The sequence below is a fragment of the Candoia aspera genome, chromosome 1, assembly GCF_035149785.1.
Source record: "Candoia aspera isolate rCanAsp1 chromosome 1, rCanAsp1.hap2, whole genome shotgun sequence".
NCBI classification, from domain to species: domain Eukaryota; kingdom Metazoa; phylum Chordata; class Lepidosauria; order Squamata; family Boidae; genus Candoia; species Candoia aspera.
Genome location: NC_086153.1, coordinates 58,604,750 through 58,622,772, shown reverse-complemented (window position 1 = coordinate 58,622,772; position 18,023 = coordinate 58,604,750).

Here is an 18,023-nt window from a genome sequence, read left to right as displayed (position 1 = left end):
GAATATCACCAGGAAGTTGGGCTTGTGATTTTACTTATGGCATCCTAGTGCCATAAGTAAGCCCATTATTGACCTAGACCTCTAGTCCCAAATCAAAGATAAGAAGAGCTAAAGGCCTAAATCACACATTTTATATATCATTCTTCCCCAGCATAATCTTTTTCGTTTGATACTACAGTTCCCATCAGCCCCAGTCAGCACACCTGGTGGTCAGGGTTGATGAAATTCCAAAATTTGGAAGAAATTATATTGGAGAAGGCTGTTGAATAACATATCAAACCATTTTCACAGTGAGCTGAAAGGAAAGCTTCCATGGCCAGTCAGATAAAGTGAAAAATGATACGAAATATGGCATTTGAAATGGAGCAAGTGGGAACAAGATTACCTGATCACAGACCATTGCCCCGTCTACTTAAGATGTATGTTATAAGCACATCCCTGGCCACTTCTTTTTTCACATATGGAAAAACTGTATAATGAAATGGGTACATAATGAATGTCATGCTTCATGTAATTAATTAGTAAATTAGACACAATATAAAGGAGATGCTTAGGCTTCTATTTGTCAGAAATATTTGAAAATATAGCATGACAGCCCCTTTTACAGCTGTTCATTTTCTTCTCATTGGTTACTGCTGTTTCTTCTGTCACTCAGTATGAATCTCTATGTCTCTATTACATTTTTGTTTTTATGGGGCAAGAAATCTGACCCTTCATTTGGGAATATAGCTAACCTGTGCTGTGTACTATACTAAGAGAGAAATAGTGTTGGTGCAAAAAAAAACAACCTATAAAAAAACTATTTAACAGATGTGTTAATTCCAGACACACTACCAGTCCCTGCACTATTGTTACTTATAAGTGGCCCATTTTCCTTTCTGAGCATCAACAGCTTACAAACTCTGAAATGTATTTGAAAAACCTGCCTGTGATTAGGATAAATTTTCCCTGAAATTTGCCTTTGGTTATTTTCCTTTGTTCTGATAATAGTCTGATCACAATATCCTGCCTACTACATTGCTTTGCAGCCATAAACCTTTGCAAAAAGGCAACAGATCGTTCAAATACACCAAATCCAGCTACTCCAGCTGGGTAATGTTTTTTAACAGAGCACTCCTCAAAAGCACTCCATCAGGGTTGTGCTTTTTGGGGGTGGGGGTACACAATTGACATTCAATTAACAAATATTGGCTAGTTTGACTTCCCATATTTGAACTAAGATAGGTGAGCACTCTATTTAATTTACTTTTTTATAGAAACTTACAGAAAATTCTCAAAATTCTAGAGATTTTTTTTAAAAATACAGTTAATAGAAAGTAAAGCTGATCAATTGGCCAAGAGAGCTTTGAGTGCGTCATTCAATCACAAAATAAACTTTTGCAAAAAAAAAAGCAACAGATTGTTTATATAGTCTGTTTAAAGCAATTATGAACAGTTTTTCCAGTACTGAAGATCACATTGTGTGGTGTATGTACATTTATAGTTATGAGAGCCAGTTTGGTCTAGTGGCTAATGTTCTGGGCTAGAAACAAGGATTCTGTGAGTTCTAGTCCTGCCTTAGGCATGAAAGCCAGCTGGGTGACCTTGGGCCAGTCACTGTCTCTCAGCCCAACTTGGTGCAATGTAGACTATCCTCCTCATGGTGCACCCTGGGCAATGTGACTTGTCATGGCTAAATAGTCTACACTTCTGGCTGCTGGACCTCACAAGGATTTCCCAGCAAGAAAAAAAAAAATCACCATGAACACCAAACTGCTATGCCATATGATTTAAAAAAATGTATAGTTATATACATACCCACCGACACACTGCAAAGGGCTTAGTAGAAGTGAAGGAAATTATAGCAGATTTTTACCTGCAGAAGATCTTGGTTCAATCTCTCCAGAAGATGTAGAAAAGAACTCTGGTCTGAAACTTTGGACAGGTACTTGGACAATCAGTGAAAAATAGTCTTGTGCTGGATGGACTATTGGTCTGCTTGATATTAGACAGCTTCCTATGCAGGTACTTTATCTGAATTATCTTCTATGTTCAACAATGGAGAGGCAGAATCAGTTGGGAGGATGGAACCTGCTCTGCATTTCATCTAGCAGATCTTCTGAGATCATTCATTTTTCTGGTAGAGAAAGATGGTGAGTCATTACTCCCCATGTTTTTCTGCAGAGACAAGAAATGTCCTCTTTGCCTCGCATATTCCTTCCTTTTTGGGGAACACAGGTACCAGAGTAAGCCTAATAAGTTAGGATTCATCTATGCCTAAAAAGTCATGGAACTTTATTTTTGTACATGATAACCACAGCGAGATTATTATAAGTACGAAGATGGAAAGATGCAGCGGAGAAATGGTTGGTGAAGATGATAGAACTTGCTGAGATGGCTAAATTGACTTCTTTGATCAGAGAAAAAACAATATCTATGTTTATTGGTGCCTGGAAACCCCTTATGGACTTTTTGCGTAAAACAGAAAAAAATGAACTTATGATTTAGGGTTTTGATGATTAGACTAGATCATAGAAAGAAGAGAGTCATGATGTAACTTGAGAGAAAGAGGTAAATATATAATTATAACTGCTGTAAAGAAGATCAGAAGCTACTTCTTTGTATCTTTTTCTTTCTTTTCTTTTCTATTTTTCTTTTCTTTTTTCTTTCTTTCTTGCACTTTTAGCTTTCTCTTTGATGTCTTTCTTTTTCTTTTTCTACTTTATATTAGTTTGTATTGGCTTTTATCTTCCTTTTCAAAAACATCTTTAATAAAAATTATATATACAAAAAGGATTCATCTATGCATTTCCCAATCTGGGAATGTGTGGGATATTCTGGGTAATCCTAACATGGGAGTGGGGAGGCAGACCAAAACAAAGTACAGCTGATTCTGCTAGTACTTCTGCAGGAGCATTGGTAAAATTAACTTCCTCACTCAGGCCTCACTGAATGGGGAACTCCCTACTTTCAGCAAAGGAATGCAGAGTTCTGGGCAAATCTAAGTAGCACTGGGGATGGGGGAGGTCCAGTTTGAGTATCTTTGCAGCCACATTCAATGAATGGCTAATTATGTCTTCAGGCCAGAAGGTCCTCATTCCTGCCCTGGCTGAAAAAGATGATGCAACAGCATTATTGCTTTTGATTGTTAAGACCAACCTAGCAGTGATATGAAAGAACAGAGCTAGATATATTAAGTCACAAGAATGAGTATTTGTATAACTGGTTTTCATGACATTTGGCTCAGGGCAACTCCACACTGCATCCTAAACTGCTTGTCCTCTACACTGCTTCCGACTATTTCTTAAGCCAACTTCAGAAATTCCAGTCTGAATTTCAATTGCTAATACATCCTCCCTGCTTCTTGCTCTTCCCATCTGTGCAGGGAAGGCAAGCCTCTCTGCTGGGTCCTTTGTGGACTAGTCTACTAGTACCCATCTTTTCCTTTTAGGGATTGTTCTCTCCTTACTAATCCTCATGCCTTTCCTTTGCTTTCCCAGATGTTTGCATACATGGATGTCTTCACCAACCTTCCCACAGTTTCTCCTTTGACACTAACACAGACTCTTTTCTTATCCCTCTCATGTTATCATTAGAGCTCTGATGCCACAATAGTCAAAACAATAGGGAACAGGTTGTTCTTTGGATCCTACCTCCTCTGTAAGTCCATTAAAACTGTGGAGCAAAGAAGAACTGGTAGTACAGCTTCATAGAAACAAATTAGCAATGTTCCTAGTAGCAAAAGAAAGGTGTTTTAAAAAATTAAGAGGAGGGATGCTTTGCAGTATTGTGGGCAAGGGGTGGGAAAACAAGGAAAACATACTTCACCCAGCCTGGGCAAAACCAAAAGGATGCCCACCGGGAGATTGTAAGGATTGAATGAAACATGAGCTTCTAGAATTCATTGACTTAACAGGGCATTGTTAGATCTATCACAATATTATAAGATTATGATTATAACTGCCAACCAGCAGAAAACATAGCAGCCTGGCAGCCAGACTGAAATGACTGCAATGGCAATAACCAGCCATTGGAGAAGAGGGGTGTGCCAGGCACCACAGCCAATCACAGCTGGGGTTGCTACTGGGACCAAATGAAGCAATGGAGACCATCTAATCTGAAGGCCATAAGACAGTTCAGGTCAGAAAACAGCAACTTTGATTTGAACGTGGAAAACACAGGCATAGGGTACATTTGCAATGGGCTGGGAGTGGTAGGAGGATGACATTCCTGCACTCAAGAAGCAGTAAGTGGCCTGCACTGGCAATGGGTCAAACAGAGAGTTCAGATCTGTCCTCAGATAGGCATCTACTTAAAATAATAGCTACATAGATACAGTATTTGTTTGGTTTCAGAGTGCCCTTCTTTGTTCTTGCTTTTTTCTTAATATATTTATTTTTGTGGGGATGAAAATAAGGCCTGATCAGTGAATCAGAGAATACCACTCATGCATGAATGCTCCATTGTTATACTGGAAGTGATCCTACCCACTGAAGACCAATCCCCTGCTTTTATTGCTCATTCCTATATAGAACTCATCTCTTGGTGCTTGCACTATCCTTAGTCTGGCTCAGAATGACAGCTTGTATATCTTACACAATAGCTCTTGCACACTCTTTTGCTTCCATTTACTATATGACTTGGAGCCTTGCTAGAGTAATCTGCCTCTTTTGTTTAGCTGGCTTGCTCGCCGCTGAATTGTTATGCCTTTCTTCTCTGTGCTGTACTTTAGGTACTGAATAATACAAGCAAATAGCATCTTTATCTAGCATGATGAAATGCAATAATAAAATGTTGCTTTTTGATTTAGGTACATTAGACTTTACCATTTCAAGAAAAAAAAATATTACCGCAGGCAGCATCCCATAAACAACAACGAAGGCAATAACACAGTAAATCTGTAACTAGCAGTGCAATTCAGTGCATATCTATTTGAAAGAAAGTAACACTGCGATCAGTGAGGCATAATCCCTTAGCAAGTGTATGTTGGATTATAACCGGGAGCATACTATCTCCAAAAATGACAGAATGATAGAAGAGAAGCACATCTGCTTTTCTACCCAAATGTTGATATAAGAATAACCTTGGCAACATAGGAAGGGCTTTAGAGAGTCCCTAAGAATGTAATAGCAGCCCTTCTAGACCATGCCATGACCATCTAGTCCAGCATTCTGTGTCATACAGTAGCCAACCAGATTCATTCTAGAAACTCACCATCCTGGAGAGCAGGATAATGGCCCACTTTTGCTGTCACTCCCTATCCACTGATACTCAATGCATGATGTTGTTAATTGAGGAGCTAGCCTACAACCATCAAAATGTGTAGCTATTGATAACCCTCACCACCATGACCCTTTTCAAAAGCTAGGTAGTTTCACTTTTTTCATGGAAAGTACTCCCTCCCTTCCCCATGATATAGGATGGCTAAATAAATAATAAAGTCTAACACTATTTTCATATTATAAGTCTTTCCCCATTAGCACCTAACCATGAGACAAATACCCCACGGCAACAGCTTCTTTATCTTCCTGTCATGCACCTTTGCTGCTGCCTTCATCTCATCTCCAGCCCATGAGTGAGACAGCCTTAAGCTATAGGTAGCTATATCTGTGTGAATATAGAATCACCTCCCTTAATCTGATGCTGTCCAAGGGTAGCTTTAAGCCATACTCAGTCAGTTAGGCTTTGTCATGAGAGAAGCCAGATGAGTCAGGAGATGACAACATTTGCATATTGAATGACAACATTTGCATATTGACAATCTTGGAATATTTTTGTGAATGTTTAAAAACTCAAAGGTGCGTTGGCAAATGTCAGAGCATACTTATTATCAGAAACAAATCAAGTGAATATCTCAAAAACATGTTAGATAGATAGATATAGTTTTATAAAAATAATGAAAAATATTCAGACTTCTTAGCTTTCAGATATAAATGTAGAAACTGGTCAAACTTCAAACATGTACAGATATACTTAGATTCCATGACAGTGAATGAATTGAATTTAGTCATAATATAACTGATCTGTAGAATTTATCTGAATGTGTTACAGTTCACTTGCTTATCTACTTGGGTGTAGCACATATTTAATTATGTATTTTGGCCTTTGGCAGTTGTGATGAAAGATGGATGGAAGGCTACTCCCTAGTAGTCTCTCATCCAAGTACGAATCTGGCCTCTTTGCTTAGCTTCCAAGTCCAGTCAAGTTTGGCCAGATGCTCCCACTTGGTAAGAATGATGGCATACTATAGAATTCTTGAGAGTAAGGCTGATCTTCCCATTTTCCACTGCTCTTCCCTGCCACCAAGGAAAGTGTTGCTGCCTGAGCTGTGAACTATAATATGGCTATGCATGCTTTGGAAATGTTTTGGAAGATGCCCTTTGATTCACATGCTAGCACAGCATCTTCCTGCTTCTAGTTATAGCAGCCAAGTGGTTGCCCCCCCCCCCCCAGGTTGAAAGCATAAACATCTTTTTGCAAGTGTGAAAAAGATGCCCCTGCTTTCAGGAGTCAATTCATTAAAGTGACTCTTAAAGCAGAAGCTTCAAAAGAGATGGTTGCTTTAATGAAGAGCAGAAGGTGCTGTGCTTGCTCAAGGCCCAAAGTACTTCTTCCTAATTATTTTCAAAGCTTTCACAGTCCTAGACTCTAATGCCACTGTGAATGTTGGGGGAAGTGTGGAAGTAAGTACTGAATTCTCAAAACCCTTATTAAGGGAATTGATCATGAACTGAATGTCAGACTTTTGCAAGACATTAAAAAAAATCCACCTCTCAACACACAACTACACAAATCTGGTATCTCATTTTTTTTCTTGATTGGAACAGTCTGATGTGTTTAAAGAGAAAAAGGGGGAAAAGGAGATCTCTCCATCTCATCAGGTGCCAAGGACAGAACTGAAGCTACACCTAATATAAGATTATTATATCTAATAATCTTTCACAGGGCTTCTGTACAAGTCCAGACAGCACAAAGTTTAAGATGACAGCAATAGCATCACCCTGTCTCAAGAAGTCAAGCACATTTTCTGCTGTGATCAATAACTGCAAATTGGATTCCTTTTAATATTTCCCTACCACATTATATGTCAGGAGATGAAACTGAAGCATTTTTGAAGCTTTCTTTCTCCAATCTCACTGATAGTGTCATTTGCCCTCTACCAAAGGAAGACAATGCTTCTCTCAGGATATGAGATGAATGTACATCTCAGACATTTCCAGCATCCTGTAAGCTTTACAATGTTTAGTGAAAAGCAATGAATATTAATCATACTAAGCAAGACCAACATGGCAGGTTGGCAGTTCTTAATCTTGAAGGGACATTGCATAACTGTTTGTTAGGATGAATTTTGAGAAATGCAGCTTCTTTTGTAAATACAGTATCATGAGAGATAAGACAGGACCAGGTAAGTTTAATGCTTAGAATTAGTCAACAGCATTGCAACCAGAGATATCACAAGTAGTCCCTTTGGATTCCCTATCCTGGTAGAAACATTGGAAATCCAGATCACAGGATTTGTTCAGGGTCCAGACTCCAAGCCATTTTTTTTTCCTGTCCTGCATTTTGGACAGATACAAATGCTTCCAATGAAGTTTTGCCTACTGATTTAAAAAAAAAAACAAACAGAAATGCAAACAGCCAATTTCAGACATATGAATATATGATGTGAAAGAGCTCCTGTTTGCAGAAGGATTTCTCCATATGATTGGGAAATCTTGAAAAGCAAGACATCACAGAGAAGATCTTTTAGTTCTTGAGTTGAATGTATGCAGGTTGGGAATATGCAGAATCCCTCCCTTTTTTCCAGCATGTTTATACAATACCTGAATAGAATGCTAATATTAACTTGTTAGTTTCAAAGGTGAAAGCCCACACTTCCTAAATAAAGGCATTTTACTCTCCTGAACTGATTAATATTCACAAAGAAAAATGAAGTGAAGATTTCCCCTGAAGTATCATAGTTCAGTGATAGAGCACATGCTTTGCATTAAAAAAAAAGTCTCAAATTTAATCTCTAGCATTTGCAGAGAGGCTGAAAGGTTTCCCTGCCTGAGGTCTTGGGCATCCTCTGGCAGCATGTAGACAGTACTGAGTCTATAGCATGATCTTCATATAATGCAACCCCCTATTTTCCTATTTTCCTAATAGGAAAAGTAATATTAATTAGATCATAAAGAATGATCCATCACTGTTAATGCTGTGCTAAAATCTGTCTTGTGATGTCCCAAAAAGTTTTCTTCCTCTGTAAAAAAGGGTTCTGTTTTTCTACCATATTCTCAGGGTGCTGGAACTTTTCTTTCAAAATTTTCTTGGTGGAATTTTTCAGCTTTGAAGTGTCTTTAGATGCCCACATTTCCCAGTCTAAAAAAGCCTGCTGGGAAGAGTCCATCCTGATATGTTTCCTTGAGATGAAAGCATAGAAAACTTCTCTACACGGCCCTGTAGGTGGGTCACTGCACCCACCTTCCCCAACAGAGATTGCGTGATTTTAAACAGGGCTGTTGGGTGGCATTCTGCAGACGCAATAAGGGCAGAGAAGTATTGACGCTTCACCACCCTTATTGCCACCAGGTAGGTCTTAATAGCGGCTTTAACCAGTGTTCAGTCGGATTCGGTCTTTGTCTTCCTCCAGCGGTGCTCTAGATGTCTCTTAATCCTCTTCAAAACCCTCAGCTCCTCCGTAAACCACGGGGAGCATCGGGTATGATGAGGTAAGAGAGGTCGCACAGGCATGATCCTGTCCAAGGCCCCAGCCGCCTCTCTATTCCAGGTGGCGGCTAGGACCTCCACTGGTCCGTGCAGCAGATCATCAGGTATAACCCCCAGCTCCCTCTGAAACCCTACCGGGTCCATCAGTCACCGGGGGTGGACCAAACGAATGGGTCCAGAGAATCTCAGGGCCACCAGGGTGTGATCTGACCATGACAATGGGGATAGCTGTAAATCTCCCCTCAGGTCACATTGCCACTGCTCCGACAAGAAAACTAAGTCCAGGGTGAGGCCACTGTCTCGAGTCGGGTCACGAATAATCTGAGTCAGGCCCATGGCTGCCATGGTAGCCATGAACTCCCAAGCCACCTCCGAGGCACATCCCAGGGATGGCAGGTTGAAATCCCCCAGAACCATAAGTCTGGGGAACTCTACTGCCAACCCTGAGACTGCCTCCAGCAGCTCAGGCAGGGACGTTGCCATGTAGCAGGGAGGCTGGTACAGCAGCAACACTCCCAACTACTCTCAGGCACCCAACTTGAAGAACAGGGTCTCACAGCCAGCCGCTTGTGGAGCAGGGCCCCTGAAGGCCACCAAAGACTCTCGGATGACAACTGCCACCCCTCCTCCCCTGCCCTGGGGTCTCGGCTGGTGCCATGCCATAAACCCAGCTGGACACATTTCTGAAAGGGGCACCCCCCTTCAGGGCCCAGCCAGGTTTCAGTAATACATGCCAGGTCTGCCCTCTCCTCAGTGATCAAGTCACATATGACGGGGGGGTTGTTGTTAACAGACCTGGCATTGAGTAGCAGCAGCTGGAGACCAGGGCCCCTATTAATCTGCTGACCAGGGCCTGGATCTGAGCACAGAGGGCTGGAACACACCACTGGTAACAAACACCAGGGGCATCTTCTCTGTAGATGGCCCGCCCTCCAGCTCCCGCCATAATGTCACCTACCCATCACCACCTCAAGATGTCTTTCTGATGGTCATTGACTGCTTGGAGGAACTGAAATGCAGTGGGAAAATGTAAGTTCCCGACTGAATAAAATACTACTGCCTACTAAAGGCATCTCACTCTCAAACAAGAACCCCAATCCATTTTGACTACTGATCTTGAAGAGGATCATAAACTTTTTGAAGCAAAGTAAGTAAATTTTTTCAGTCCATTTGCTCTCTGGAAGTAGTTGCCAGGATGTTATGATATCTGTCTTTTGACTGTATCCACATATCATTTAAAGTAATGTCAGAAGCAAAATTCAATTGTCACTCGGTTTCAGCCATGGAACCAGGATTTTTTTTTTTAAAGTAGGGTTTCATGTGTGTGTGAGGAGAGAGAGAGAGTGAGAAAAGAGAGTGTGAGAGTGAGATTGCTGGGACTAAGCTTATAATAACCTGTAAACTTCCCTTTCACTTTTAGCAGGTCCTTATTATGAAGCAATTCTCACACTAGTTTGGTTGTTCAGACACAAAGTAGCCTTTGATATGACTGTAGGACAAAAGACACAGAACATATCTTCCAAATTGCTTTTTAAGGAACACACTTGGAAAGCTTCTCTCCCCCTCTTAAGAAGCAGCCTCAAAACTATGAGCTTGCCAGACTTAAGAATCACTTCTCATATATTACTGACAATATCGCAAACCTACAAAGGAGCAGTTAAATGCAGACATGATGTATTCATCAGCAATTGGGCAGTGTATGGATTGTGGACCACTCAGAACTTTAAGGAGACAAAATATTGGGTAAATATCCTGAATGTCCCATGTGTGGTTAATGCATTTGACTGGTTCTTTGCTGCAGTCCATACAGCATTGCTATTTTCCATTATTTTTGGTGTTCTTACAATAAATAGGCACAACAAATGGCAGTCCCCGACTCCAACATATACCATTCATTTTAAGCTCCTGCATATATAGCTGTATGCATAGAGGACTCATTTCTGAATATTAGGTAACTCTAAAGCATAAAGAAGCTATATGAGAGGTCCATTTAGCTAATATTGCCCATACTGATAAAGCTATGTCTTTAGAAACAAAGATTTGCCTTAGTAGAACTGTGATCTAGCTTAATATGATCTACATTGCCTGGCACTGGCTGTCTGGGTTTTCTATCACCTATTTTCTCACTGACCCTTTTTAACTGTAAAGTGCCAGGGATTGAACATAGAACCATCTGCATGAGTTATAGTCCCTTCAGATGTATGTATTGAGGCTTTTCAGATAATACAGTGCTCATCTATCACTGCAGGATAGGCCCATAGAAAATCCCAGGTTCAGCTTCCAGTATATTCCATGAAGAAATGATATCCATTAGGTCATGAAGAGTCAGAAGCAACTGAATGACTGAACAGCAATAGTCCATTAATCTAGAAAAGACAGACAGACAGGTGACTGCAATTAAGTATGGACAATACTAACCTCAAGGTTGCACTGCCTGACTCAGTATAAAACAAAGTAATATATTTCTAAGAGCAGATGTTGACCGCTACACATGTTAAAATAATCTGCTTTCAGAGAATTACAGCCACACACATCTCCATGACTGAGAGCTATCTGCTGTTGGTTAATTTGGCTTTGAGTGGCTAGGTCAAAGCAATCAAATAGATACAATTTAAATAAATATATTCATTTTTTCCCCTGCCACTATTTAAAATTAGGTCATCAATCACATTAGGGATTTTTTAATAGCACATGTTTCCACCTTCCATTTGTCTCAGAAAAGATTATCTCTCTGAAGTATTTATTTACCTTTTTGCTAATTTTTTATTTAATTAAAAAAATACAGTTAGTCCTTGTTTAGCAGTGTCATGGGGGCTCAGATTCAGAGTCAGAAGATGAAGAAGGGCAGCCAGCCCCTGAAGTGACCTTGGAGGACGAGCAGTCAGCTCTGGGGTCACCGGACAAACAGCCACCTGAGCAGGCAGAGGAGGCGGGGCTGGCCAGCGATCAGCAGGGACAGTTGCCGCCGCTCTCGGAAAATGAAGACTCAGAATTGCCACCCCCTCCCAATGCACAAGCGGAGATCAGAAAGAAGAGCAGAATGGAGGAAGTCAGCAAGGTTACTTGCTAGGAAGCAGTCTCGCCCTCCTAAATGAGCTCCGCCAGGAGTGCTCTTATTTAAGGAGAGCTATGAGCTCAAGGCTGTTGTTGGGACTCTGAGTTTCTGAGCCTTGCCTTTTGACTCTGAACCTGGACCGGCTGACAACCTTGCTAATGCCTTGGACTTCTGGATTTGCCTGAGCACTCTTGTGTCTGTTCCTTGGATTCTGGACTCTTTATTTAGGCTAGTTTGCTGGACTTGTGGAGACTTGGTTGCTTGTGTGTGTGTTTGTATGTAACTTTCCCTTGCTGCTTGCTATAAGTAAAAGTTTGCAGCTACCTCTTGTGTATTTCTGTGTGCCTGGCCTGAGACAGGGCAAGCAACCATAACTGGGGCCAGCAACTCAGTCATCAGGCAAAGCAAGTCACTACGTGAAAAATCATGGGACTGTGCTTACTATTTTACTTCAACTTTTCTTTGGTTCACAGCATTAGAAGGATATGAGCCCAAGCAGCAGAATGAGCCCAAACAGTGGGGAAGGTTTCTGGAACTCAACTCATGAGGAAGCCATGTAAAAGAGCAAATTATAGCCCTTTTCCCCCACCCTTTTGAAATGCTCAACCTGGCACTGGGATAATTAACAAGAAGAGAATTAATATTTGTATTTACATTCACTGGAGAGGAAGGGATTGCAAGAGAGTAAGCAGGCACACGGGGGAATACACATTGAAAGGAATGTGCTAGAGCCAGCTTTTTGCCTAGCCTGCTGGCAGCTACAAGCCACAAGTCACTTAGGCAAAAGAAAGCCTTTAGAGTGAAACTGATTAAGATCTTGTCAGTTACAGGCAGCAGCTGCTGGCAGGGAGGGTCTAATGGACTAATTAAGGTCACAGAGCTGAATTTGTTAACTTGCAGTTAGCACTTTTTAAGGACATGCTGTGCTGTGGAGAAAAGCAGCTCAGGAAGAGCTAACTTGTCTAGGCAATATTTCTGCTTTGTGGGGGAGAAAAATCAGGTCAGGCACAGGACAACATGTACTAACTGATTGTAATGGCAAACACATGACTGAGGGAGAGAGACGCTACGAAGGTCATAAATGTGGGCATTGGTCAGAAAGTTACTTTTTCATCACTGTTGTAACTGTAAATAGTCACAACTGCAGACAGTCACTGCTGAGGCAGTCATTAAACAAGGACTATCTGTAAGCAAAAGACAATATTCACCTCTAGAATTTGTCGACTGCCTTATCACTTATGAGTTTTATTTTTCAGAGGAGAGGGAAAATATTTTCTTCAATAGTTATTTTGGATTGGTATTTGCAAAAATGGCACATGCATCTCATTTTATTGCTATCTCACCCATTCCCTGCTTCCCCATTCAATCAACAGGCATTTTCCACAAAGGGCATAATCTCAACAATTGTAGGAATCACCTCCTTCTTTGTCTGCTTGTTTTTGAGATGTTAAATGTAATTACCAAACATGAGGCAAAATCAGTTTGAAAAAGTTTCTAGACAGTACCTTATTTTATTTGAGGTGCTTTTCTAACCTTGTAATTTACCTTGCAATTCTAATGTTCAATGCTAATCTCCCATTCAAGTACTAATCAAAGCCAACCCTACTTAGCTTTCCAGCTCAGACAAGGTTAGCCACGTGCTGCCACCTGCTGAGACAAAGCCATATTGAATTCATTGAATAAAATACTGTTATGGCTGATGGCCTGAGGATTCTTTTGTTAAATAGATTACTAGTTAATAGTCCATAATGGCTGGTTGATGTCTCTTTATGGGTTCTAATTGTTAGGAGATAACGGGAAAGCTCTCTTGAGTATTAGGGAAAGTGACATATGTTCCCTGTTAAGGGGAAGGGACAGGTGTGCCTTGTTGTGAAGAGGGAAAAGGTCTGTCTTTTTTGCAATGCAGAAGAGAGAGAGAAGCAGAGAAAGCTGAGAGTTAGTAAAAGGCTGGACATTTTGTACCACAGGCTTCTTTTGCTCATGACGCTGCCTGTTTTGCAAAACTTAATTATTTGTCTTGCCCATTTGTAAAACAAAGCCACTCAGGGATGGGAAGCTGAAGTAGGACAGAAAGAGGAAGGAGGAGTTCTCAAATACAATTTCTTATTTTTTAAAAAAATCCAACCTGTCCTCCAAAAAAATGTAGATTAGGGTGAGTTTATTTGGATCAGCTAGTTTTCCCCAGGTCCCCAGAAAACACCTGCTGTGTGCCCTTTTGCAGATTTATGATGTCAATATTTCCTGAATTCATAAACAGCCAGCCATGGCTATTTGCAAGGAGATTGCTTTGCTCAGCTGAAGTCAGAACTGTATTTCTGCCCCCAAAGGGGGAAAGTCTCCAGTCCTCTCTCACCTGAAGAAAAAGATGAATACTATTGTCCCTGAATTGTCTCCAGAGAATTTGGAAAGATACAAGTTTGCCCCATAGAATATATTTGATATTCTACCAAATTACAGGGGCTAGAAGTGGGACAGGGGCTGGACTTTGGCCTCTGAGGCCCAGGAGGTAAGCCTGATGACTCACAGTGTCAGTGGGGATGTGGAGCTGGGGCTTGGGGTGAGGAGCTGTGTGCTTTAACCTTGCAGTCCCTTTAGACACTTAATTTGCTCTTTAATCTCATCCCCCCACCACCCAAGGAAAAGTGAGTCCAATGGGGAGTTGTTTGAATAGGTGTATTAACCTATAGAAGTCTTAAGATCTCCATTTTATCCTTTAAACACCTAATCCTCCTCCCACCAAACTGAACCCCAATTCCCTTCTAGACAAAGAATAATTTTGTCTCCACCAACTCCATGAGTACTTTGGAACAATAAGGTAAAAAGAAAAAGTAGGGGGAGGCTGAAAGTAAGCTGTGTTCCTATTACAGCCAAACATTGTTTCAGATTAGAAGGCAAAACAGTTTTGAAGCATGCAAGAATTGGGAAGGGAACACTGGTCTGCAGCTCCTTAAACTAGACCCATCTTTTCCCAGGATCATGTAGCAGCTGTGGATTTTGGTCAACACTAGGACCCAGATGCACCAGAATAGGCGCAGCTGTTTTAACTAAGTAGCTGTCTGCCTTTGAATCCAGAGTACTGCTGAATGCTAGTACCAGAAGCCTAGAGCAGTGTTTCTCAACCTTGGTAACTTTAAGATGTTGGACTTAAGGCTGGCTGAGGAATTCTGGGAGTTAAGGTCTACAGGTCTTAAAGTTGCTAAGGTTGAGAAATGCTGGCCTAGAGAATTAGCTCTGTGGTTCTGAAGGGAATCAGTACCCCATCTTCAGTTATAAGAGAGCCCCCCACACACACACACATACACCTACATGCTCCTCTGCTACTCAGCTCATTGCCACTCCGTCTCAGAGAAGAGAAATTGTTGCAGTAATGAGAAGGCATGTGCACAGCAGGAACAATCCCACTGGCCCCAAAGGAATGCAGGAAGTAGAGCTGGGGGCAACTACTCTGCCTTAGCCAGCATCCTCCTTAATGCTTGAAGCCAACCTGTCAGATTAATGCTCCTCCCTCCTGCTGGCAATTCCTGGCATTCGATTGGAGTGGAAAAACAGGAAGAACATAGCAGGGATGTGAAGGCCACATGCAAAGGAATGGAAAGGGAAAGGCACAGACTGAAGAGGGCAATTTACTCTGAAAAGCTTGGTATAACTGTGTTTCCCCTTGATAATGTGATTCTGTAGCTGGACAATAGAGGACTGTGTAAAACCCCATACTTTTAATACAGTCTTTTCCATGGAAACATTCTTATTTCTAGCCCTCACCCCTGTGATTGATTATAGTTTCAATGTTCCCCTTTCAAAGTATCAATAATCGTTGATAGGATATTCTTCTTAGTGGCACACCTTGAATTCTATATTTTCTTTAGAGGGTGGTCTGTCAGCCATCATCCACTCAGGTCACAGTGGCCCTTTTGTCCTCTGGGTGTGGCTTCAACATGACTTTCAGTGTAAAAGCCTGATGTAGCTGCAGGGGGCAGAGATGCATTTTCTGCCTAGAAGTTGTGCCTGTGAAGTGAGGAAAAAACTTTTCAGAGGCTATTTCAAATGAGCCAGGAAAAAAGAAACATGCTAGCTTCTAATCTAAATGGAAGGTTGGAAAGGACCTTTGAGATCTTCTGGTCTAGCTGTGAGAATCCACTACTAGAACATCCCTGATAATTCACATCCAGCTTCTGTTTGAATACCTCCAGTGAAGGAGAGTTCATTACTGAATAGCTTTTATCATTAGGAAGTGTTTCCTGATGTCCAAGCAGAATCTGTTTCCTTGTAATTTGGACATGTTGTTTCTTGCCTTGCCTTCGGGAACAACTCTGAAAAATTCTGCCCTGTGTGCTACATGATAGGTGTTCAGATACTTGAAGACAGCTATCTTGTCTCTCTGTACTGTTGTCTTTTCTAGATTAAACACATACAGTATGTCCAAGCATTTCTCTTATGTTTTTTTTTTTCTGTCCAGGCCCTTTGGTTGCTCTCCTGTAGACATCCTCCAGTTTGTCAATATACTTCAAGTGTTTAGAACTGGATACAATATCCTAGATGTGGACTGACCAATATAGAATACAGAATAATAACACTCCCTTTGCTCCTGAGATTGTACTAGTGTTGATGCCACCTAGGATTGGATTTGCTTCCTTTGCAGCTGCATCACACTGTCAGCTCATGTTCAACTTGTAAGCAACCAAGGTGCCCATATCCTTTCTGCATGTATCTGTCCAATATGGTTCCTCCTGTTGTATGCTGATGCCCTTGATTTTTCATATTCAAATGCATTTGTCTCTGTTGAATACTTACCTTGCTACTTCTGCTCATTGTTCCAACTTGGAAGGATCCTCCTGAATCTTGATACTATGCTCTAACTTATTTGCTCTTCCTTCTTTTTTCATCATCTGATAATTATTCTTTTCATCAAGGTCATTTATAAACATCACAGGGAGCCCTGCAGTATGCTATTCAGCACTTCCTTCTAGTTCTACATTCACTGAGTATGATTGTTCAATCACCACTGTATCCTCCCAGTGGTAGCATAATCCAGCCCACATTTTGCCAACTCCTCTACTAGGATATTGTGGGAGATTTTGTTGAATGTGTATATGTGGGGTAGGTTGGTGCTTATGGCAAAAGTCAAAGTAAATCGCCACTATTCTTCCCCCTTACCTTGCCAAACTTATTCTGGTTTCTGAAACTTTATTGTACCTCTCGCTACCTGCCAAAAATACCTGGCCAGGGCTCACCCATTTTTTAAGTTGTAGTCCTGCTACAAAATTGTTGTTGTTTATTCGTTTAGTCGCTTCCGACTCTTCGTGACTTCATGGACCAGCCCACGCCAGAGCTTCCTGTCGGTCGTCAACACCCCCAGCTCCCCCAGGGACGAGTCCGTCACCTCTAGAATATCATCCATCCATCTTGCCCTTGGTCGGCCCCTTTTCCTTTTGCCTTCCACTCTCCCTAGCATCAGCATCTTCTCCAGGGTGTCCTGTCTTCTCATGATGTGGCCAAAGTATTTCAGTTTTGCCTTTAATATCATTCCCTCAAGTGAGCAGTCTGGCTTTATTTCCTGGAGGATGGACTGGTTGGATCTTCTTGCAGTCCAAGGCACTCTCAGAATTTTCCTCCAACACCACAGTTCAAAAGCATCGATCTTCCTTTGCTCAGCCTTCCTTATGGTCCAGCTCTCGCAGCCATATGTTACTACAGGGAACACCATTGCTTTAACTATGCGGGCCTTTGTTGTCAGTGTGATGTCTCTGCTCTTAACTATTTTATCGAGATTTGTCATTGCTCTTCTCCCAAGGATTAAGCGTCTTCTGATTTCCTGACTGCAGTCAGCATCTGCAGTAATCTTCGCACCTAGGAATACAAAATCTTTCACCACCTCTACGTTTTCTCCCTCTATTTGCCAGTTATCAATCAAGCTGGTTGCCATAATCTTGGTTTTTTTGAGGTTTAGCTGCAAGCCAGCTTTTGCACTTTCTTCTTTCACCTTCATCATAAGGCTCCTCAGTTCCTCTTCGCTTTCAGCCATCAAAGTGGTATCATCTGCATATCTGAGATTGTTAATGTTTCTTCCAGAGATTTTAACTCCAGCCTTGGATTCCTCAAGGCCAGCTTGTCGCATGATGTGTTCTGCATACAAGTTGAATAGGTAGGGTGAGAGTATACAGCCCTGCCGTACTCCTTTCCCAATTTTAAACCAGTCCGTTGTTCCGTGGTCTGTTCTTACTGTTGCTACTTGGTCGTTATACAGATTCTTCAGGAGGCATACAAGATGGCTTGGTATCCCCAT